This window comes from Ambystoma mexicanum, chromosome 7p (assembly GCF_040938575.1).
Source record: "Ambystoma mexicanum isolate Mex_15411 chromosome 7p, UKY_AmexF1_1, whole genome shotgun sequence".
Lineage (NCBI taxonomy): Eukaryota > Metazoa > Chordata > Amphibia > Caudata > Ambystomatidae > Ambystoma > Ambystoma mexicanum.
In genome coordinates, this window is record NC_090939.1 from 731,123,828 (window position 1) to 731,149,682 (window position 25,855).

Sequence of the window (25,855 nt, forward strand, 5' to 3'; positions counted from 1 at the left end):
ACTGAAATTCCCCAAAATATTTTTGGCATGAAAAATGCAACCTATACCCCTGAAGCTCAGAATATGTTAGCAGCCCAATTAAGGCCTTAAAATGCATTTTAGGCCTGTAAAAATGTTGAAAACTTTGAAGGACCAAAAAAGGGGTTTACAGGCATCCTAGACCCCCTAAAGTCCAGAAAATGTTGGTGGGCCAAAATCTGTGTCAGAGAGCTCTGAATGTCCCAAAACATTTGCAGCCTGAAAGGGGCATTAACCCGCATCCTAGACCACTGAAACTCCCAAAAATATTTTTGGCACGAAAAATGCATCCTACACCCCTGAAAGCTCAGAATATGTTAGCAGCCCAAAAAAGGCCTTAAAGTGCATCTTAGGCCTACAAAAAGTGTTGAAAACTTTGAAGGACCAAAAAAGGGGTTTACAGGCATCCTAGACCCCCTAAGGTCCAGAAAATGTTGGTGGCCCAAAAATGGTGTCAGAGAGTCCTGAATGTCCCAAAAACATTTGCGGCCTGAAAGGTGCATTAACCCGCATCCTAGACCACTGAAATTCCCAAAAATATTTTTGGCACGAAAAATGCATCCTACACCCCTGAAATCTCAGAATATGTTAGCCGCCCAAAAAAGGCCTTAAAATGCATTTTAGGCCTGCAAAAAGGTTGAAAACTTTGGAGGCCCAAAAAAGGGGTTACAGGCATCCTAGACCCCCTTAAGTCCAGAAAATGATTGTGGCTCAAAAATGGTGTCAGAGAGCCCTAAATTCCCAAAAACATTTGCAGCCTGAAAGGGGCATTAACCCGCATCCTAGACCACTGAAATTTCCAAAAATATTTTTTGCACGAAAAATGCATCCCCTCCCCTGAAGCTCAGAATATGTTAGCAGCCCAAAAAAGGCCTTAACATGCATTTTAGGCCTGCAAAAATATTGAAAACTTTGAAGGACCAAAAAAGGGGTTTACAGGCATCCTAGACCCCCTAAAGTCCAGAAAATGTTGGTGGCCCAAAAATGGTGTCAGAGAGCCCTGAATGTCCCAAAAATATCTGCAGCATGAAAGGGGCATTAACCCGCATACCAGACCACTGAAATTCCCCAAAATATTTTTGGCATGAAAAATGCAACCTATACCCCTGAAGCTCAGAATATGTTAGCAGCCCAATTAAGGCCTTAAAATGCATTTTAGGCCTGTAAAAATGTTGAAAACTTTGAAGGACCAAAAAAGGGGTTTACAGGCATCCTAGACCCCCTAAAGTCCAGAAAATGTTGGTGGGCCAAAATCTGTGTCAGAGAGCTCTGAATGTCCCAAAACATTTGCAGCCTGAAAGGGGCATTAACCCGCATCCTAGACCACTGAAACTCCCAAAAATATTTTTGGCACGAAAAATGCATCCTACACCCCTGAAAGCTCAGAATATGTTAGCAGCCCAAAAAAGGCCTTAAAATGCATTTTAGGCCTGCAAAAATGTTGAAAACTTTGGAGGCCCAAAAAAGGGGTTTACAGGCATCCTAGACCCCCTAAAGTCCAGAAAATGTTGGTGGGCCAAAAATGGTGTCAGAGAGCCCTGAATGTCCCAAGAATATTTGCAGCCTGAAAGGGGCATTAAGCCGGATCCTAGACCACTGAAATTCCCCAAGATATTTTTGGCATGAAAAATGCAACCTATACCCCTGAAGCTCAGAATATGTTAGCAGCCCAAAAAAGGCCTTCAAATGCATTTTAGGCCTGCAAAAATGTTGAAAACTATGGAGGCCCAAAAAAGGGGTTTACAGGCATCCTAGACCCCCTAAAGTCCAGAAAATGTTGGTGGGCCAAAATCGGTCAGAGAGCTCTGAATGTCCCAAAAACATTGGCAGCCTGAAAGGGGCATTAAGCCGCATCCTAGACCACTGAAATTCCCCAAAATATTTTTGGCATGAAAAATGCAACCTATACCCCTGAAGCTCAGAATATGTTAGCCGCGCAATTAAGGCCTTAAAATGCATTTTAGGCCTGCAAAAATGTTGAAAACTTTGAAGGACCAAAAAAGGGGTTTACAGGCATCCTAGACCCACTAAAATCCAGAAAATGGTGGTGGCCCAAAAATGGTGTCAGAGAGCCCTGAATGTCCCAAAAACATTTGCAGAGTGAAGCGGGAATTAACCGGCATCCTAGACTACTGAAATTCCCAAAAATATTTTTGCCACAAAAAATGCATAAAACACCCCTGAAAGTTCTGAAAATGTTAGCAGCCCAAAAAAGGCCTTAAAGTGCATCTTAGGCCTACAAAAAGTGTTGAAAACTTTGAAGGACCAAAAAAGGGGTTTACAGGCATCCTAGACCCCCTAAGGTCCAGAAAATGTTGGTGGCCCAAAAATGGTGTCAGAGAGTCCTGAATGTCCCAAAAACATTTGCGGCCTGAAAGGTGCATTAACCCGCATCCTAGACCACTGAAATTCCCAAAAATATTTTTGGCACGAAAAATGCATCCTACACCCCTGAAATCTCAGAATATGTTAGCCGCCCAAAAAAGGCCTTAAAATGCATTTTAGGCCTGCAAAAAGGTTGAAAACTTTGGAGGCCCAAAAAAGGGGTTACAGGCATCCTAGACCCCCTTAAGTCCAGAAAATGATTGTGGCTCAAAAATGGTGTCAGAGAGCCCTAAATTCCCAAAAACATTTGCAGCCTGAAAGGGGCATTAACCCGCATCCTAGACCACTGAAATTTCCAAAAATATTTTTTGCACGAAAAATGCATCCCCTCCCCTGAAGCTCAGAATATGTTAGCAGCCCAAAAAAGGCCTTAACATGCATTTTAGGCCTGCAAAAATATTGAAAACTTTGAAGGACCAAAAAAGGGGTTTACAGGCATCCTAGACCCCCTAAAGTCCAGAAAATGTTGGTGGCCCAAAAATGGTGTCAGAGAGCCCTGAATGTCCCAAAAATATCTGCAGCATGAAAGGGGCATTAACCCGCATACCAGACCACTGAAATTCCCCAAAATATTTTTGGCATGAAAAATGCAACCTATACCCCTGAAGCTCAGAATATGTTAGCAGCCCAATTAAGGCCTTAAAATGCATTTTAGGCCTGTAAAAATGTTGAAAACTTTGAAGGACCAAAAAAGGGGTTTACAGGCATCCTAGACCCCCTAAAGTCCAGAAAATGTTGGTGGGCCAAAATCTGTGTCAGAGAGCTCTGAATGTCCCAAAACATTTGCAGCCTGAAAGGGGCATTAACCCGCATCCTAGACCACTGAAACTCCCAAAAATATTTTTGGCACGAAAAATGCATCCTACACCCCTGAAAGCTCAGAATATGTTAGCAGCCCAAAAAAGGCCTTAAAATGCATTTTAGGCCTGCAAAAATGTTGAAAACTTTGGAGGCCCAAAAAAGGGGTTTACAGGCATCCTAGACCCCCTAAAGTCCAGAAAATGTTGGTGGGCCAAAAATGGTGTCAGAGAGCCCTGAATGTCCCAAGAATATTTGCAGCCTGAAAGGGGCATTAAGCCGGATCCTAGACCACTGAAATTCCCCAAGATATTTTTGGCATGAAAAATGCAACCTATACCCCTGAAGCTCAGAATATGTTAGCAGCCCAAAAAAGGCCTTCAAATGCATTTTAGGCCTGCAAAAATGTTGAAAACTATGGAGGCCCAAAAAAGAGGTTTACAGGCATCCTAAACCCCCTAAAGTCCAGAAAATGTTGGTGGGCCAAAATCGGTCAGAGAGCTCAGAATGTCCCAAAAACATTTGCAGCCTGAAAGGGGCATTAAGCCGCATCCTAGACCACTGAAATTCCCCAAAATATTTTTGGCATGAAAAATGCAACCTATACCCCTGAAGCTCAGAATATGTTAGCCGTGCAATTAAGGCCTTAAAATGCATTTTAGGCCTGCAAAAATGTTGAAAACTTTGAAGGACCAAAAAAGGGGTTTACAGGCATCCTAGACCCACTAAAGTCCAGAAAATGGTGGTGGCCCAAAAATGGTGTCAGAGAGAACTGAATGTCTCAAAAACATTTGCAGAGTGAAACGGGAATTAACCGGCATCCTAGACTACTGAAATTCCCAAAAATATTTTTGGCACAAAAAATACATACTACACCCCTGAAAGTTCTGAAAATGTTAGCAGCCCAAAAAAGGCCTTAAAGTGCATCTTAGGCCTACAAAAAGTGTTGAAAACTTTGAAGGACCAAAAAAGGGGTTTACAGGCATCCTAGACCCCCTAAGGTCCAGAAAATGTTGGTGGCCCAAAAATGGTGTCAGAGAGTCCTGAATGTCCCAAAAACATTTGCAGCCTGAAAGGTGCATTAACCCGCATCCTAGACCACTGAAATTCCCAAAAATATTTTTGGCACGAAAAATGCATCCTACACCCCTGAAATCTCAGAATATGTTAGCCGCCCAAAAAAGGCCTTAAAATGCATTTTAGGCCTGCAAAAAGGTTGAAAACTTTGGAGGCCCAAAAAAGGGGTTACAGGCATCCTAGACCCCCTAAAGTCCAGAAAATGATTGTGGCTCAAAAATGGTGTCAGAGAGCCCTAAATTCCCAAAAACATTTGCAGACTGAAAGGGGCATTAACCCGCATCCTAGACCACTGAAATTTCCAAAAATATTTTTTGCGCGAAAAATGCATCCTACACCCCTGAAGCTCAGAATATGTTAGCAGCCCAAAAAAGGCCTTAACATGCATTTTAGGCCTGCAAAAATATTGAAAACTTTGAAGGACCAAAAAAGGGGTTTACAGGCATCCTAGACCCCCTAAAGTCCAGAAAATGTTGGTGGCCCAAAAATGGTGTCAGAGAGCCCTGAATGTCCCAAAAATATCTGCAGCATGAAAGGGGCATTAACCCGCATCCTAGACCACTGAAATTCCCCAAAATATTTTTGGCATGAAAAATGCAACCTATACCCCTGAAGCTCAGAATATGTTAGCAGCCCAATTAAGGCCTTAAAATGCATTTTAGGCCTGCAAAAATGTTGAAAACTTTGAAGGACCAAAAATGGGGTTTACAGGCATCCTAGACCCCCTAAAGTCCAGAAAATGTTGGTGGGCCAAAATCGGTGTCAGAGAGCTCTGAATGTCCCAAAAACATTTGCAGCCTGAAAGGGGCATTAAGCCGCATCCTAGACCACTGAAATTCCCCAAGATATTTTTGGCATGAAAAATGCAACCTATACCCCTGAAGCTCAGAATATGTTAGCCGCGCAATTAAGGCCTTAAAATGCATTTTAGGCCTGCAAAAATGTTGAAAACTTTGAAGGACCAAAAAAGGGGTTTACAGGCATCCTAGACCCACTAAAGTCCAGAAAATGGTGGTGGCCCAAAAATGGTGTCAGGGAGACCTGAATGTCCCAAAAACATTTGCAGACTGAAACGGGAATTAACCGGCATCCTAGACTACTGAAATTCCCAAAAATATTTTTGGCACAAAAAATGCATACTACACCCCTGAAAGTTCTGAAAATGTTAGCAGCCCAAAAAGGCCTTAAAGTGCATCTTAGGCCTACAAAAAGTGTTGAAAACTTTGAAGGACCAAAAAAGGGGTTTACAGGCATCCTAGACCCCCTAAGGTCCAGAAAATGTTGGTGGCCCAAAAATGGTGTCAGAGAGTCCTGAATGTCCCAAAAACATTTGCAGCCTGAAAGGTGCATTAACCCGCATCCTAGACCACTGAAATTCCAGAAAATATTTTTGGCACGAAAAATGCATCCTACACCCCTGAAATCTCAGAATATGTTAGCCGCCCAAAAAAGGCCTTAAAATGCATTTTAGGCCTGCAAAAAGGTTGAAAACTTTGGAGGCCCAAAAAAGAGGTTACAGGCATCCTAGACCCCCTAAAGTCCAGAAAATGATTGTGGCTCAAAAATGGTGTCAGAGAGCCCTAAATTCCCAAAAACATTTGCAGCCTGAAAGGGGCATTAACCCGCATCCTAGACCACTGAAATTTCCAAAAATATTTTTTGCACGAAAAATGCATCCTACACCCCTGAAGCTCAGAATATGTTAGCAGCCCAAAAAAGGCCTTAACATGCATTTTAGGCCTGCAAAAATATTGAAAACTTTGAAGGACCAAAAAAGGGGTTTACAGGCATCCTAGACCCCCTAAAGTCCAGAAAATGTTGGTGGCCCAAAAATGGTGTCAGAGAGCCCTGAATGTCCCAAAAATATCTGCAGCCTGAAAGGGGCATTAACCCGTATCCTAGACCACTGAAATTCCCAAAAATATTTTTGGCACGAAAAATGCATCCTACACCCCTGAAAGCTCAGAATATGTTAGCAGCCCAAAAAAGGCCTTCAAATGCATTTTAGGCCTGCAAAAATGTTGAAAACTTTGGAGGCCCAAAAAAGGGGTTACAGGCATCCTAGACCCCCTAAAGTCCAGAAAATGTTGGTGGGCCAAAATCGGTCAGAGAGCTCTGAATGTCCCAAAAACATTTGCAGCCTGAAAGGGGCATTAAGCCGCATCCTAGACCACTGAAATTCCCCAAAATATTTTTGGCATGAAAAATGCAACCTATACCCCTGAAGCTCAGAATATGTTAGCAGCCCAAAAAAGGCCTTAAAATGCATTTTAGGCCTGCACAAATGTTGAAAACTTTGGAGGCCCAAAAAAGGGGTTACAGGCATCCTAGACCCCCTAAAGTCCAGAAAATGTTGGTGGGCCAAAATCTGTGTCAGAGAGCTCTGAATGTCCCAAAACATTTGCAGCCTGAAAGGGGCATTAACCCGCATCCTAGACCACTGAAACTCCAAAAAATATTTTTGGCACGAAAAATGCAACCTATACCCCTGAAGCTCAGAATATGTTAGCAGCCCAAAAAAGTCCTTAAAATGCATTTTACGTCTGCAAAAATGTTGAAAAGCCGCATCCTAGACCACTGAAATTGCCCAAAATATTTTTGGCACAAAAAATGAATCCTACAACCCTGAAAGATGAGAAAATGTTGGCAGCTCAAAAAAAGGACTTAAAATGCTTCTTAGGCCTGCACAAATGTTGAAAACTTTGGAGGCCGAAAAAAGGGGTTTACAGGCATCCTAGACCCCCGAAAGTCCAGAAAATGTTGGTGGGCCAAAATCGGTGTCAGAGAGCTCTGAATGTCCCAAAAACATTTGCAGCCTGAAAGTGGCACTAACCCACATACCAGACCACTGAAATTCCCAAAAATATTTTTGGCACAAAAAATGCATCCTACAACCCTGAAAGATCAGAAAATATTGGTATCTCAAAAAAAGGACCTAAAATGCCTCTTAAGCCTACAAAAATGTTGAAAACTTTGAAGGTCCAAAAAAGGGGTTTACAGGCATCCTAGACCCCTTAAGTCCAGAAAATGTTGGTGGGCCAAAATCTGAGTCAGAGAGCTCTGAATGCCCCAAAAACATTTGCAGAGTGAAACGGGCATTAACCCGCATCCTAGACCACTGAAATTCCCAAAAATATTTTTGGCATGAAAAATGCATCCTACACCCCTGAAAGCTCAGAATATGTTAGCAGCCCAAAAAAGGCCTTAAAATGAATTTTAGGCCTGCAAAAATGTTGAAAACTTTGAAGGACCAAACAAGGGGTTTACAGGCATCCTAGACCCCCTAAGGTCCAGAAAATGTTGGTGGCCCAAAAATGGTGTCAGAGAGTCCTGAATGTCCCAAAAACATTTGCAGCCTGAAAGGGGCATTAACCCGCATCCTAGACCACTGAAATTCCCAAAAATATTTTTGGCACGAAAAATGCATCCTACACCCCTGAAAGCTCAGAATATGTTAGCAGCCCAAAAAAGGCCTTACAATGCATTTTAGGCCTGCAAAAATGTTGAAAACATTGGAGGCCCAAAAAAGGGGTTTACAGGCATCATAGTCCCCCTACAGTCCAGAAAATGTTGGTGGGCCAAAATCGGTGTCAGAGAGCTCTGAATGTCCCAAAAACATTTGCAGCCTGAAAGGGGCATTAAGCCGCATCCTAGACCACTGAAATTCCCCAAGATATTTTTGGCATGAAAAATGCAACCTATACCCCTGAAGCTCAGAATATGTTAGCAGCCCAAAAAAGGACTTAAAATGCATTTTAGGCCTGCAAAAATGTTGAAAACTTTGGAGGCCCAAAAAAGGGGTTACAGGCATCCCAGACCCCCTAAAGTCCAGAAAATGATTGTGGCTCAAAAATGGTGTCAGAGAGCCCTAAATTCCCAAAAACATGTGCAGCCTGAAAGGGGCATTAACCCGCATCCTAGACCACTGAAATTTCCAAAAATATTTTTTGCACGAAAAATGCATCCTACACCCCTGAAGCTCAGAATATGTTAGCAGCCCAAAAAAGGCCTTAACATGCATCTTAGGCCTGCAAAAATATTGAAAACTTTGAAGGACCAAAAAAAGGGGTTTACAGGCATCCTAGACCCCCTAAAGTCCAGAAAATGTTGGTGGGCCAAAATCGGTCAGAGAGCTCTGAATGTCCCAAAAACATTTGCAGAGTGAAAGAGGCATTAACCGGCTTCTTAGACTACTGAAATTCCCAAAAATATTTTTGGCACAAAAAATGCATACTACACCCCTGAAAGTTCTGAAAATGTTAGCAGCCCAAAAAAGGCCTTAAAGTACATCTTAGGCCTGCAAAAATGTAGAAAACTTTGGAGGTGGAAAAAAGGGGTTTAGAGGCATCCTAGACCCCCTAAAGTCCAGAAAATGTTGGTGGGCCAAAATCTGTGTCAGAGAGCTCTGAATGTCCCAAAACATTTGCAGCCTGAAAGGGGCATTAAATCGCATCCTACACCACTGAAATTCCCAAATATATTTTTGGCACAAAAAATGCATACTACACCCCTGAAACTTCTGAAAATGTTAGCAGCCCAAAAATGCCTTAAAGTGCATCTTAGGCCTGCAAAAATGTAGAAAACTTTGGAGGTGGAAAAAAGGGGTTTACAGGCATCCTAGACCCCCTAAAGTCCAGAAAATGTTGGTGGGCCAAAATCGGTCAGAGAGCTCTGAATGTCCCAAAAACATTTGCAGAGTGAAACAGGCATTAACCGGCATCCTAGACTAATGAAATTCCCAAAAATATTTTTGGCACAAAAAATGCATACTACACCCCTGAAAGTTCTGAAAATGTTAGCAGCCCAAAAAAGGCCTTAAAGTGCATCTTAGGCCTGCAAAAATGTAGAAAACTTTGGAGGTGGAAAAAAGGGGTTTAGAGGCATCCTAGACCCCCTAAATTCCAGAAAATGTTGCTGGGCCAAAATCTGTGTCAGAGAGCTCTGAATGTCCCAAAACATTTGCAGCCTGAAAGGGGCATTAACCCGCATCCTAGACCACTGAAACTCCAAAAAATATTTTTGGCACGAAAAATGCAACCTATACCGCTGAAGTTCAGAATATGTTAGCAGCCCAAAAAAGTCCTTAAAATGCATTTTACGCCTGCAAAAATGTTGAAAACTTTGGAGGCCCAAAAATGTGGTTTACAGGCATCCTAGACCCCCTAAAGTCCAGAAAATGTTGGTGGCCCAAAAACAGTGTCAGAGAGCTCTGAATGTCCCAAACAGATTTGCAGCCTGAAAGGGGCATGAAGTCGCATCCTAGACCACTGAAATTCCCAAAAATATTTTTGGCACAAAAAATGCATACTACACCCCTGAAAGTTCTGAAAATGTTAGCAGCCCAAAAATGCCTTAAAATGCATTTTAGGCCTGCAAAAATGTTGAAAACTTTGGAGGCCCAAAAAAGGGGTTACAGGCATCCCAGACCCCCTAAAGTCCAGAAAATGATTGTGGCTCAAAAATGGTGTCAGAGAGCCCTAAATTCCCAAAAACATGTGCAGCCTGAAAGGGGCATTAACCCGCATCCTAGACCACTGAAATTTCCAAAAATATTTTTTGCACGAAAAATGCATCCTACACCCCTGAAGCTCAGAATATGTTAGCAGCCCAAAAAAGGCCTTAACATGCATCTTAGGCCTGCAAAAATATTGAAAACTTTGAAGGACCAAAAAAAGGGGTTTACAGGCATCCTAGACCCCCTAAAGTCCAGAAAATGTTGGTGGGCCAAAATCGGTCAGAGAGCTCTGAATGTCCCAAAAACATTTGCAGAGTGAAAGAGGCATTAACCGGCTTCTTAGACTACTGAAATTCCCAAAAATATTTTTGGCACAAAAAATGCATACTACACCCCTGAAAGTTCTGAAAATGTTAGCAGCCCAAAAAAGGCCTTAAAGTACATCTTAGGCCTGCAAAAATGTAGAAAACTTTGGAGGTGGAAAAAAGGGGTTTAGAGGCATCCTAGACCCCCTAAAGTCCAGAAAATGTTGGTGGGCCAAAATCTGTGTCAGAGAGCTCTGAATGTCCCAAAACATTTGCAGCCTGAAAGGGGCATTAAATCGCATCCTACACCACTGAAATTCCCAAATATATTTTTGGCACAAAAAATGCATACTACACCCCTGAAACTTCTGAAAATGTTAGCAGCCCAAAAATGCCTTAAAGTGCATCTTAGGCCTGCAAAAATGTAGAAAACTTTGGAGGTGGAAAAAAGGGGTTTACAGGCATCCTAGACCCCCTAAAGTCCAGAAAATGTTGGTGGGCCAAAATCGGTCAGAGAGCTCTGAATGTCCCAAAAACATTTGCAGAGTGAAACAGGCATTAACCGGCATCCTAGACTAATGAAATTCCCAAAAATATTTTTGGCACAAAAAATGCATACTACACCCCTGAAAGTTCTGAAAATGTTAGCAGCCCAAAAAAGGCCTTAAAGTGCATCTTAGGCCTGCAAAAATGTAGAAAACTTTGGAGGTGGAAAAAAGGGGTTTAGAGGCATCCTAGACCCCCTAAATTCCAGAAAATGTTGCTGGGCCAAAATCTGTGTCAGAGAGCTCTGAATGTCCCAAAACATTTGCAGCCTGAAAGGGGCATTAACCCGCATCCTAGACCACTGAAACTCCAAAAAATATTTTTGGCACGAAAAATGCAACCTATACCGCTGAAGTTCAGAATATGTTAGCAGCCCAAAAAAGTCCTTAAAATGCATTTTACGCCTGCAAAAATGTTGAAAACTTTGGAGGCCCAAAAATGTGGTTTACAGGCATCCTAGACCCCCTAAAGTCCAGAAAATGTTGGTGGCCCAAAAACAGTGTCAGAGAGCTCTGAATGTCCCAAACAGATTTGCAGCCTGAAAGGGGCATGAAGTCGCATCCTAGACCACTGAAATTCCCAAAAATATTTTTGGCACAAAAAATGCATACTACACCCCTGAAAGTTCTGAAAATGTTAGCAGCCCAAAAATGCCTTAAAGTGCATCTTAGGCTTGCAAAAATGTAGAAAACCTTGGAGGTGGAAAAAAGGGGTTTAGAGGCATCCCAGACCCCCTAAAGTCCAGAAAATGTTAGTGGGCCAAAATCGGTGTCAGAGAGCTCTGAATGTCCCAAAAACATTTGCAGCCTGAAAGGGGCATTAAGCCGCATCCTAGACCACTGAAATTTCCCAAAATATTTTTGGCATGAAAAATTCAACCTATACCCCTGAAGCTCAGAATATGTTAGCAGCCCAAAAAAGGCCTTAAAATGCATTTTAAGCCTGCAAAAATGTTGAAAACTTTGGAGGCCCAAAAAATGGGTTTACAGGCATCCTAGACCCCTAAAGTCCAGAAAATGTTGGTGGGCCAAAATCGGTGTCAGAGAGCTCTGAATGTCCCAAAAACATTTGCAGCCTGAAAGTGGCACTAACCCACATCCCATAACACTGAAATTCCCAAAAATATTTTTGGCACAAAAAATGCATCCTCAACCCTGAAAGATTAGAAAATGTTGGCATCTCAAAAAAAGGACTTAAAATGCATCTTAAGCCTACAAAAATGTTGAAAACTTTGAAGGTCCAAAAAAGGGGTTTACAGGCATCCTAGACCCCCTAAAGTCCAGAAAATGTTGGTGGCCCAAAAATGGTGTCAGAGAGCCCTGAATGTCCCAAAAACATTTGCAGCCTCAAAGGGGCATTAACCCGCATCCTAGACCACTGAAATTCACAAAAATATTTTTGGCACAAAAAATGCATACTACACCCCTGAAAGTTCTGAAAATGTTAGCAGCCCGAAAATGCCTTAAAATGCATTTTAGGCCTGCAAAAATGTTGAAAACTTTGAAGGACCAAAAAGGGGTTTACAGGCATCCTAGACCCCCCAAAGTCCAGAAAATGTTGGTGGCCCAAAAATGGTGTCAGAGAGCCCTGAATGCTCCAAAAACATTTGCAAAGTGAAACGGGCATTAACCCGTATCCTAGACCACTGAAATTCCCAAAAATATTTTTGGCACAAAAAAATGCATACTACACCCCTGAAAGTTCTGAAAATGTTAGCAGTCCAAAAATGCCTTAAAATGCATTTTAGGCCTGCAAACATGTTGAAAACTTTGAAGGACCAAAAAAGGGGTTTACAGGCATCCTAGACCCCCTAAAGTCCAGAAAATGTTGGTGGGCCAAAATCGGTGTCAGGGAGCTCTGAATGTCCCAAAAACATTTGCAGCCTGAAAGGGGCATTAAGCCGCATCCTAGACCACTGAAATTCCACAAGATATTTTTGGCATGAAAAATGCAACCTATACCCCTGAAGCTCAGAATATGTTAGCAGCCCAAAAAAGGCCTTAAAATGCATTTTAGGCCTGCAAAAATATTGAAAACTTTGGAGGCCCAAAAAAGGGGTTACAGGCATCCTAGACCCCCTAACGTCCAGAAAATGATTGTGGCTCAAAAATGGTGTCAGAGAGCACTGAATTCCCAAAAACATGTGCAGCCTGAAAGTGGCACTAACCCACATCCCAGACCACTGAAATTCCTAAAAATATTTTTGGCACAAAAAATGCATCCTACAACCCTGAAAGATCAGAAAACGTTGGCATCTCAAAAAAAGGCCTAAAAATGCATTTTAGGCCTGCAAAAATGCTGAAAACTCTGAAGGACCAAAAAAGGGGTTTACAGGCATCCTAGACCCCCTAAAGTCCAGAAAATGTTGGTGGGCCAAATTCGGTGTCAGAGAGCTCTGAATGTCCCAAAAACATTTGCAGAGTGAAACGGGCATTAAGCCGCATCCTACACCACTGAAATTCCCAAAAATATTTTTGGCACAAAAAATGCATACTACCCCCCTGAAAGTTCTGAAAATATTAGCAGCCCAAAAATGCCTTAAAGTGCATCTTAGGCTTGCAAAAATTTTCAAAACTTTGGAGGTGGAAAAAAGGGGTTTAGAGGCATCCTAGACCCCCTAAATTCCAGAAAATGTTGGTGGGCCAAAATCTGTGTCAGGGAGCTCTGAATGTCCCAAAAATATTTGCAGCCTGAAAGGGGCATTAAGCCGCATCCTAGACCAATGAAATTCCCAAAAATATTTTTGGCACGAAAAATGCATCCTACACCCCTGAAAGCTCAGAATATGTTAGCAGCCCAAAAAAGGCTTAAAATGCATTTTAGGCCTGCAAAAATGTTGAAAGCTTTGAAGGACCAAAAAAGGGGTTTACAGGCATCCTAGACCCCCTAAAGTCCGAAAATGTTGGTGGCCCAAAAATGGTGTCAGAGAGTCCTGAATGTCCCAAAAACATTTGCAGCCTGAAAGGGGCATTAACCCGCATCCTAGACCACTGAAATTCCCAAAAATATTTTTGGCACGAAAAATGCATCCTACACCCCTGAAAGCTCAGAATATGTTAGCAGCCGAAAAAAGGCCTTAAAATGCATTTTAGGCCTGCAAAAATGTTGAAAACTTTGGAGGCCCAAAAAAGGGGTTTACAGGCATCCTAGACCCCCTAAAGTCCAGAAAATGTTGGTGGGCCAAATTCGGTGTCAGAGAGCTCTGAATGTCCCAAAAACATTTGCAGCCTGAAAGGGGCATTAAGCCGCATCCTAGACCACTGAAATTCCACAAGATATTTTTGGCATGAAAAATGCAACCTATACCCCTGAAGCTCAGAATATGTTAGCAGCCCAAAAAAGGCCTTAAAATGCATTTTAGGCCTGCAAAAATGTTGAAAACTTTGGAGGCCCAAAAAAGGGGTTACAGGCATCCTAGACCCCCTAAAGTCCAGAAAATGATTGTGGCTCAGCAATGGTGTCAGAGAGCCCTGAATTCCCAAAAACATTTGCAGCCTGAAAGGGGCATTAACCCGCATCCTAGACCACTGAAATTCCCAAAAATATTTTTGGCACGAAAAATGCATCCTACACCCCTGAAAGCTCAGAATATGTTAGCAGCCCAAAAAAGGCTTAAAATGCATTTTAGGCCTGCAAAAATGTTGAAAACTTTGAAGGACCAAAAAAGGGGTTTACAGGCATCCTAGACCCCCTACCCAAAAATGCCTTAAAATGCATTTTAGGCCTGCAAAAATGTTGAAAACTTTGAAGGACCAAAAAAGGGGTTTACAGGCATCCTAGACCCCCTAAAGTCCAGAAAATGTTGGTGGCCCAAAAATGGTGTCAGAGAGCCCTGAATGTCCCAAAAACATTTGCAGAGTGAAACGGGCATTAACCTGCATCCTAGACCTCTGACATTCCCAAAAATATTTTTGGCACAAAAAATGAATACTACACCCCTGAAAGTTCTGAAAATGTTTAGCAGCCCAAAAATGCCTTAAAATGCATTTTAGGCCTGCAAAAATGTTGAAAACTTTGGAGGCCGAAAAAAGGGGTTTAGAGGCATCCTAGACCCCCTAAAGTCCAGAAAATGTTGGTGGGCCAAAATCTGTGTCAGAGAGCTCTGAATGTCCCAAAAACATGTGCAGCGTCAAAGGGGCATTAACCCGCATCCTAGACCACTGAAATTCCCAAAAATATTTTTGGCACGAAAAATGCATCCTACACCCATGAAGCTCAGAATATGTTAGCAGCCCAAAAAAGGCCTTAAAATGCATTTTAGGCCTGCAAAAATGTTGAAAACTTTGAAGGACCAAAAAAGGGATTTACAGGCATCCTAGACCCCTAAAGTCCAAAAAATGTTGGTGGCCCAAAAATGGTGTCAGAGAGTCCTGAATGTCCCAAAAACATTTGCAGCCTGAAAGGGGCATTAACCCGCATCCTAGACCACTGAAATTCCCAAAAATATTTTTGGCACGAAAAATGCATCCTACACCCATGAAGCTCAGAATATGTTAGCAGCCCAAAAAAAGCCTTAAAATGCATTTTAGGCCTGCAAAAATATTGAAAACTTTGAAGGACCAAAAAAGGGGTTTAAAGGCATCCTAGACCCCCTAAAGTCCAGAAAATGTTGGTGGGCCAAAATCTGTGTCAGAGAGCTCTGAATGTCCCAAAAACATTTGCAGCCTCAAAGGGGCATTAACCCGCATGCTAGACCACTGAAATTCCCAAAAATATTTTTGGCACGAAAAATGCATCCTGCACCCATGAAGCTCAGAATATGTTAGCAGCCCAAAAAAGGCCTTAAAATGCATTTTAGACCTGCAAAAATGTTGAAAACTTTGAAGAACCAAAAAAGGGGTTTACAGGCATCCTAGACCCCCTAAAGTCCAGAAAATGGTTGTGGCCCAAAAATGGTGTCAGAGAGCCCTGAATGTCCCAAAAACATTTTCAGCCTGAAAGGGGCATTAATCCGCATCCTAGACCACTGAAATTCCCAAAAATATTTTTGGCACGAAAAATGCATCCTACACCCATGAAGCTCAGAATATGTTAGCAGCCCAAAAAAGGCCTTAAAATGCATTTTAGGCCTGCAAAAATGTTGAAAACTTTGAAGAACCAAAAAAGGGGTTTACAGGCATCCTAGACCCCTTAAAGTCCAGAAAATGTTGGTGGCCCAAAAATGGTGTCAGAGAGCCTTGAATGTCCCAAAAACATTTGCAGCCTGAAAGGGGCATTAACCCGCATCCTAGACCACTGAAATGCCCAAAAATATTTTTGGCACAAAAAATGCATACTACACCCCTGAAAGTTCTGAAAATGTTAGCAGCCCAAATATGCCTTAAAATGCATTTTAGGCCTGCAAAAATGTTTAAAACTTTGAAGGACCAAAAAAGGGGTTTACAGGCATCCTAGACCCCCTAAAGTCCAGAAAATGTTGGTGGGCCAAAAATGGTGTCAGAGAGCCCTGAATGTCCCAAAAACATTTGCAGAGTGAAACGGGCATTAAACCGCATCCTAAACCTCTGACATTCCCAAAAATATTTTTGGCACAAAAAATGAATACTACACCCATGAAGCTCAGAATATGTTAGCAGCCCAAAAAAGGCCTTAAAGTGCATTTTAGGCCTGCAAAAATGTAGAAAACTTTGAAGGACCAAAAAAGGGGTTTACAGGCATCCTAGACCCCCTAAAGTCCAGAAAATGTTGGTGGCCCAAAAATGGTGTCAGAGAGCCCTGAATGCTCCAAAAACATTTGCAGAGTGAAACGGGCATTAACCCGCATCCTAGACCACTGAAATTCCCAAAAATATTTTTGGCACAAAAAATGCAACCTATACCCCTGAAGCTCAGAATATGTTAGCAGCCCAATTAAGGCCTTAAAATGCATTTTAGGCCTGCAAAAATGTTGAAAACTTTGAAGGACCAAAAAAGGGGTTTACAGGCATCCTAGACCCCCTAAAGTCCAGAAAATGTTGGTGGCCCAAAAACAGTGTCAGAGAGCTCTGAATGTCCCAAACAGATTTGCAGCCTGAAAGGGGCATTAAGTCGCATCCTAGACCACTGAAATTCCCCAAAATATTTTTGGCACAAAAAATGCATCCTACAACCCTGAAAGATCAGAAAATGTTGGCATCTCAAAAAAAGGACTTAAAATGCATCTTAAGCCTACAAAAATGTTGAAAACTTTGAAGGTCCAAAAAAGGGGTTTACAGGCATCCTAGACCCCCTAAAGTCCAGAAAATGGTTGTGGCCCAAAAATGGTGTCAGAGAGCCCTGAATGTCCCAAAAACATTTGCAGCCTGAAAGGGGCATTAATCCGCATCCTAGACCACTGAAATTCCCAAAAATATTTTTGCCACAAAAAATGCATAATACACCCCTGAAAGTTCTGAAAATGTTAGCAGCCCAAAAATGCCTTAAAATGCATTTTAGGCCTGCAAAAATGTTGAAAACTTTGAAGGACCAAAAAAGGGGGTTACAGGCATCCTAGACCCCCTAAAGTCCAGAAAATGTTGGTGGCCCAAAAATGGTGTCAGAGAGCCCTGAATGTCCCAAAAACATTTGCAGAGTGAAACGGGCATTAACCTGCATCCTAGACCTCTGACATTCCCAAAAATATTTTTGGCACAAAAAATGAATACTACACCCCTGAAAGTTCTGAAAATGTTTAGCAGCCCAAAAATGCCTTAAAATGCATTTTAGGCCTGCAAAAATGTTGAAAACTTTGGAGGCCGAAAAAAGGGGTTTAGAGGCATCCTAGACCCCCTAAAGTCCAGAAAATGTTGGTGGGCCAAAATCTGTGTCAGAGAGCTCTGAATGTCCCAAAAACATGTGCAGCGTCAAAGGGGCATTAACCCGCATCCTAGACCACTGAAATTCCCAAAAATATTTTTGGCACGAAAAATGCATCCTACACCCATGAAGCTCAGAATATGTTAGCAGCCCAAAAAAGGCCTTAAAATGCATTTTAGGCCTGCAAAAATGTTGAAAACTTTGACGGACCAAAAAAGGGGTTTACAGGCATCCTAGACCCCCTAAAGTCCAGAAAATGTTGGTGGCCCAAAAATGGTGTCAGAGAGCCCTGAATGTCCCAAAAACATTTGCAGCCTCAAAGGGGCATTAACCCGCATCCTAGACCACTGAAATTCCCAAAAATATTTTTGGCACGAAAAATGCATCCTACTCCCATGAAGCTCAGAATATGTTAGCAGCCCAAAAAAGGCCTTAAAATGCATTTTAGGCCTGCAAAAATGTTGAAAACTTTGACGGACCAAAAAAGGGGTTTAAAGGCATCCTAGACCCCCTAAAGTCCAGAAAATGTTGGTGGCCCAAAAATGGTGTCAAAGAGCCCTGAATGTCCCAAAAACATTTGCAGAGTGAAACGGGCATTAACACGCATCCTAGACCACTGAAATTCCCAAAAGCAAAAATATTTTTGGCACAAAAAATGCATACTACACCCCTGAAAGTTCTGAAAATGTTAGCAGCCCAAAAATGCCTTAAAATGCATTTTAGGCCTGCAAAAATGTTGAAAACTTTGAAGGACCAAAAAAGGGGTTTACCGGCATCCTAGACCCCCTAAAGTCCAGAAAATGTTGGTGGGCCAAAAATGGTGTCAGAGAGCCCTGAATACTCCAAAAACATTTGCAGAGTGAAACGGGCATTAACCCGAATCCTAGACCACTGAAATTCCCAAAAATATTTTTGGCACAAAAAATGCATACTACACCCCTGAAAGTTCTGAAAATGTTAGCAGCCCAAAAATGCCTCAAAATGCATTTTAGGCCTGCAAAAATGTTGAAAACTTTGAAGGACAAAAAAAGGGGTTTACAGGCATCCTAGACCCCCTAAAGTCCAGAAAATGGTTGTGGCCCAAAAATGGTGTCAGAGAGCCCTGAATGTCCTAAAAACATTTGCAGCCTGAAAGGGGCATTAACCAGCATCCTAGACCACTGAAATTCCCAAAAATATTTTTGGCACAAAAAATGCATACTACACCCCTGAAAGTTCTGAAAATGTTAGCAGCCCAAAAATGCCTTAAAATGCATTTTAGGCCTGCAAAAATGTTGAAAACTTTGGAGGCCGAAAAAAGGGGTTTAAAGGCATCCTAGACCCCCTAAAGTCCAGAAAATGTTGGTGGGCCAAAATCTGTGTCAGAGAGCTCTGAATGCCCCAAAAACATTTGCAGAGTGAAACTGGCATTAACACGCATCCTAGACCACTGAAATTCCCAAAACCAAAAATATTTTTGGCACAAAAAATGCATACTACACCCCTGAAAGTTCTGAAAATGTTAGCAGCCCAAAAATGCCTTAAAATGCATTTTAGGCCTGCAAAAATGTTGAAAACTTTGAAGGACCAAAAAAGGGGTTTACAGGCATCCTAGACACCCTAAAGTCCAGAAAATGTTGGTGGCCCAAAAATGGTGTCAGAGAGCCCTGAATGCTCCAAAAACATTTGCAGAGTGAAACGGGCATTAACCTGCATCCTAGACCACTGAAATTCCCCAAAATATTTTTGCCACAAAAAATGCATACTACAACCCTGAAAGATCAGAAAATGTTGGCAGCTCAAAAAAAGGACTTAAAATGCTTCTTAGGCCTGCACAAATGTTGAACACTTTGGAGGCCAAAAAAAGGGGTTTACAGGCATCCTAGACCCCCCAAAGTCCAGAAAATGTTGGTGGGACAAAATCAGTGTCAGAGAGCTCTGAATGTCCCAAAAACATTTTCAGCCTGAAAGTGGCACTAACCCACATCCCAGACCACTGAAATTCCTAAAAATATTTTTGGCACAAAAAATGCATACTACACCCCTGAAAGTTCTGAAAATGTTAGCAGCCCAAAAATGCCTCAAAATGCATTTTAGGCCTGCAAAAATGTTGAAAACCTTCAAGGACCAAAAAAGGGGTTTACAGGCATCCTAGACCCCCTAAAGTCCAGAAAATGGTTGTGGCCCAAAAATGGTGTCAGAGAGCCCTGAATGTCCCAAAAACATTTGCAGCCTGAAAGGGGCATTAACCCGCATCCTAGACCACTGAAATTCCCAAAAATATTTTTGGCACAAAAAATGCATACTACACCCCTGAAAGTTCTGAAAATGTTAGCAGCCCAAAAATGCCTTAAAGTGCATCTTAGGCCTGCAAAAATATAGAAAACCTTGGAGGTGGAAAAAAGGGGTTTAGAGGCATCCTAGACCCCCTAAAGTCCAGAAAATGTTAGTGGGCCAAAATCAGTGTCAGAGAGCTCTGAATGTCCCAAAAACATTTGCAGCCTGAAAGGGGCATTAAGCTGCATCCTAGACCACTGAAATTTCCCAAAATATTTTTGGCCTGAAAAATTCAACCTATACCCCTGAAGCTCAGAATATGTTAGCAGCCCAAAAAAGGCCTTAAAATGCATTTTAGGCCTGCACAAATGTTGAAAACTTTGGAGGCCCAAAAAAGGGGTTGCAGGCATCCTAGACACCCTAAAGTCCAGAAAATGATTGTCGCTCAAAAATGGTGTCAGAGAGCCCTGAATTCCCAAAAACATTTGCAGCCTGAAAGGGGCATTAACCAGCATCCTAGACCACTGAAATTCCCAAAAATATTTTTTGCACGAAAAATGCATCCTACACCCCTAAGGCTCAGAATATGTTAGCAGCCCAGAAAAGGCCTTAAAATGCATTTTAAGCCTGCAAAAATGTTGAAAACTTCGGAGGCCCAAAAAAGGGGTTTACAGGCATCCTAGACCCCCTAAAGTCCAGAAAATGTTGGTGGGTCAAAAACAGTGTCAGAGAGCTCTGAATGTCCCAAAAACATTTGCAGAGTGAAACGGGCATTAACCCGCATCCTAGACCACTGAAATTCCCAAAAATATTTTTGGCACAAAAAATGCATACTACACCCCTGAAAGTTCTGAAAATGTTAGCAGCCCAAAAATGCCTTAAAATGCATTTTAGGCCTGCAAAAATGTAGAAAACTTTGAAGGACCAAAACAGGGGTTTACAGGCATCCTAGACCCCCTAAAGTCCAGAAAATGGTTGTGGCCCTAAAATGGTGTCAGAGAGCCCTGAATGTCCCAAAACATGTGCAGCCTGAAAGGGGCATTAACCCGCATCCTAGACCACTGAAATTCCCAAAATATTTTTGGCACAAAAAATGCATACTACACCCCTGAAAGTTCTGAAAATGTTAGCAGCCCAAAAATGCCTTAAAATGCATTTTAGGCCTGCAAAAATGTTGAAAACTTTGGAGGCCGAAAAAAGGGGTTTAGAATCATCCTAGACCCCCTAAAGTCCAGAAAATGGTTGTGGCCCTAAAATGGTGTCAGAGAGCCCTGAATGTCCCAAAACATGTGCAGCCTCAAAGGGGCATTAACCCGCATCCTAGACCACTGAAATTCCCAAAAATATTTTTGGCACGAAAAATGCATCCTACACCCATGAAGCTCAGAATATGTTAGCAGCCCAAAAAAGGCCTTAAAATGCATTTTAGGCCTGCAAAAATGTTGAAAACTTTGACGGACCAAAAAAGGGGTTTACAGGCATCCTAGACCCCCTAAAGTCCAGAAAATGTTGGTGGCCCAAAAATGGTGTCAGAGAGCCCTGAATGTCCCAAAAACATTTGCAGAGTGAAACGGGCATTAACACGCATCCTAGACCACTGAAATTCCCAAAACCAAAAATATTTTTGGCACAAAAAATGCATACTACACCCCTGAAAGTTCTGAAAATGTTAGCAGCCCAAAAATGCCTTAAAATGCATTTTAGGCCTGCAAAAATGTTGAAAACTTTGAAGGACCTAAAAAGGGGTTTACAGGCATCCTAGACACCCTAAAGTCCAGAAAATGTTGGTGGCCCAAAAATGGTGTCAGAGAGCCCTGAAAGCTCCAAAAACATTTGCAGAGTGAAACGGGCACTAACCCGCATCCTAGACCACTGAAATTCCCAAAAATATTTTTGGCACAAAAAATGCATACTACACCCCTGAAAGTTCTGAAAATGTTAGCAGCCCAAAAATGCCTTAAAATGCATTTTAGGCCTGCAAACATGTTGAAAACTTTGAAGGACCTAAAAAGGGGTTTACAGGCATCCTAGACCCCCTAAAGTCCAGAAAATGTTGGTGGGCCAAAATCTGTGTCAGAGAGCTCTGAATGTCCCCAAAACATTTGCAGCCTCAAAGGGGCATTAACCCGCATCCTAGACCACTGAAATTCCCAAAAATATTTTTGGCACGAAAAATACATCCTACACCCATGAAGCTCAGAATATGTTAGCAGCCCAAAAAAGGCCTTAAAATGCATTTTAGGCCTGCAAAAATGTTGAAAACTTTGAAGAACCAAAAAAGGGGTTTACAGGCATCCTAGACCCCCTAAAGTCCAGAAAATGTTGGTGGCCCAAAAAAGGTGTCAGAGAGCCTTGAATGTCCCAAAAACATTTGCAGCCTGAAAGGGGCATTAATCCGCATCCTAGACCACTGAAATTCCCAAAAATATTTTTGCCACAAAAAATGCATAATACACCCCTGAAAGTTCTGAAAATGTTAGCAGCCCAAAAATGCCTTAAAAAGCATTTTAGGCCTGCAAAAATGTTGAAAACTTTGAAGGACCAAAAAAGGGGTTTACAGGCATCCTAGACCCCCTAAAGTCCAGAAAATGTTGGTGGCCCAAAAATGGTGTCAGAGAGCCCTGAATGTCCCAAAAACATTTGCAGAGTGAAACGGGCATTAACCTGCATCCTAGACCTCTGACATTCCCAAAAATATTTTTGGCACAAAAAATGAATACTACACCCCTGAAAGTTCTGAAAATGTTTAGCAGCCCAAAAATGCCTTAAAATGCATTTTAGGCCTGCAAAAATGTTGAAAACTTTGGAGGCCGAAAAAAGGGGTTTAGAGGCATCCTAGACCCCCTAAAGTCCAGAAAATGTTGGTGGGCCAAAATCTGTGTCAGAGAGCTCTGAATGTCCCAAAAACATGTGCAGCCTCAAAGGGGCATTAACCCGCATCCTAGACCACTGAAATTCCCCAAAAAATTTTTGGCACGAAAAATGCATCCTACACCCATGAAGCTCAGAATATGTTAGCAGCCCAAAAAAGGCCTTAAAATGCATTTTAGGCCTGCAAAAATGTTGAAAACTTTGAAGGACCAAAAAAGGGGTTTACAGGCATCCTAGACCCCTAAAGTCCAAAAAATGTTGGTGGCCCAAAAATGGTGTCAGAGAGTCCTGAATGTCCCAAAAACATTTGCAGCCTGAAAGGGGCATTAACCCGCATCCTAGACCACTGAAATTCCCAAAAATATTTTTGGCACGAAAAATGCATCCTACACCCATGAAGCTCAGAATATGTTAGCAGCCCAAAAAAGGCCTTAAAATGCATTTTAGGCCTGCAAAAATGTTGAAAACTTTGAAGGACCAAAAAAGGGGTTTACAGGCATCCTAGACCCCCTAAAGTCCAGAAAATGTTGGTGGGCCAAAATCTGTGTCAGAGAGCTCTGAATGTCCCAAAAACATTTGCAGCCTCAAAGGGGCATTAACCCGCATGCTAGACCACTGAAATTCCCAAAAATATTTTTGGCACGAAAAATGCATCCTACACCCATGAAGCTCAGAATATGTTAGCAGCCCAAAAAAGGCCTTAAAATGCATTTTAGGCCTGCAAAAATGTTGAAAACTTTGAAGAACCAAAAAAGGGGTTTACAGGCATCCTAGACCCCTTAAAGTCCAGAAAATGTTGGTGGCCCAAAAATGGTGTCAGAGAGCCTTGAATGTCCCAAAAACATTTGCAGCCTGAAAGGGGCATTAACCCGCATCCTAGACCACTGAAATGCCCAAAAATATTTTTGCCACAAAAAATGCATACTACACCCCTCAAAGTTCTGAAAATGTTAGCAGCCCAAATATGCCTTAAAATGCATTTTAGGCCTGCAAAAATGTTTAAAACTTTGAAGGACCAAAAAAGGGGTTTACAGGCATCCTAAACCCCCTAAAGTCCAGAAAATGTTGGTGGCCCAAAAATGGTGTCAGAGAGCCCTGAATGCTCCAAAAACATTTGCAGAGTGAAACGGGCATTAACCCGCATCCTAGACCACTGAAATTCCCAAAAATATTTTTGGCACAAAAAATGCAACCTATACCCCTGAAGCTCAGAATATGTTAGCAGCCCAATTAAGGCCTTAAAATGCATTTTAGGCCTGCAAAAATGTTGAAAACTTTGAAGGACCAAAAAAGGGGTTTACAGCCATCCTAGACCCCCTAAAGTCCAGAAAATGGTTGTGGCCCAAAAATGGTGTCAGAGAGCCCTGAATGTCCCAAAAACATTTGCAGCCTGAAAGGGGCATTAATCCGCATCCTAGACCACTGAAATCCCCAAAAATATTTTTGCCACAAAAAATGCATAATACACCCCTGAAAGTTCTGAAAATGTTAGCAGCCCAAAAATGCCTTAAAATGCATTTTAGGCCTGCAAAAATGTTGAAAACTTTGAAGGACCAAAAAAGGGGTTTACAGGCATCCTAGACCCCCTAAAGTCCAGAAAATGTTGGTGGCCCAAAAATGGTGTCAGAGAGCCCTGAATGTCCCAAAAACATTTGCAGAGTGAAACGGGCATTAACCTGCATCCTAGACCTCTGACATTCCCAAAAATATTTTTGGCACAAAAAATGAATACTACACCCCTGAAAGTTCTGAAAATGTTTAGCAGCCCAAAAATGCCTTAAAATGCATTTTAGGCCTGCAAAAATGTTGAAAACTTTGGAGGCCGAAAAAAGGGGTTTAGAGGCATCCTAGACCCCCTAAAGTCCAGAAAATGTTGGTGGGCCAAAATCTGTGTCAGAGAGCTCTGAATGTCCCAAAAACATGTGCAGCATCAAAGGGGCATTAACCCGCATCCTAGACCACTGAAATTCCCAAAAATATTTTTGGCACGAAAAATGCATCCTACACCCATGAAGCTCAGAATATGTTAGCAGCCCAAAAAAGGCCTTAAAATGCATTTTAGGCCTGCAAAAATGTTGAAAACTTTGAAGGACCAAAAAAGGGATTTACAGGCATCCTAGACCCCTAAAGTCCAAAAAATGTTGGTGGCCCAAAAATGGTGTCAGAGAGTCCTGAATGTCCCAAAAACATTTGCAGCCTGAAAGGGGCATTAACCCGCATCCGAGACCACTGAAATTCCCAAAAATATTTTTGGCACGAAAAATGCATCCTACACCCATGAAGCTCAGAATATGTTAGCAGCCCAATTAAGGCCTTAAAATGCATTTTAGGCCTGCAAAAATGTTGAAAACTTTGAAGGACCAAAAAAGGGGTTTACAGCCATCCTAGACCCCCTAAAGTCCAGAAAATGGTTGTGGCCCAAAAATGGTGTCAGAGAGCCCTGAATGTCCCAAAAACATTTGCAGCCTGAAAGGGGCATTAACCAGCATCCTAGACCACTGAAATTCCCAAAAATATTTTTGGCACAAAAAATGCATACTACACCCCTGAAAGTTCTGAAAATGTTAGCAGCCCAAAAATGCCTTAAAATGCATTTTAGGCCTGCAAAAATGTTGAAAACTTTGGAGGCCGAAAAAAGGGGTTTAGAGGCATCCTAGACCCCCTAAAGTCCAGAAAATGTTGGTGGGCCAAAATCTGTGTCAGAGAGCTCTGAATGCCCCAAAAACATTTGCAGAGTGAAACAGGCATTAACACGCATCCTAGACCACTGAAATTCCCAAAACCAAAAATATTTTTGGCACAAAAAATGCATACTACACCCCTGAAAGTTCTGAAAATGTTAGCAGCCCAAAAATGCCTTAAAATGCATTTTAGGCCTGCAAAAATGTTGAAAACTTTGAAGGACCAAAAAAGGGGTTTACAGGCATCCTAGACACCCTAAAGTCCAGAAAATGTTGGTGGCCCAAAAATGGTGTCAGAGAGCCCTGAATGCTCCAAAAACATTTGCAGAGTGAAACGGGCATTAACCTGCATCCTAGACCACTGAAATTCCCCAAAATATTTTTGCCACAAAAAATGCATACTACAACCCTGAAAGATCAGAAAATGTTGGCAGCTCAAAAAAAGTACTTAAAATGCTTCTTAGGCCTGCACAAATGTTGAACACTTTGGAGGCCAAAAAAAGGGGTTTACAGGCATCCTAGACCCCCCAAAGTCCAGAAAATGTTGGTGGGACAAAATCAGTGTCAGAGAGCTCTGAATGTCCCAAAAACATTTTCAGCCTGAAAGTGGCACTAACCCACATCCCAGACCACTGAAATTCCTAAAAATATTTTTGGCACAAAAAATGCATACTACACCCCTGAAAGTT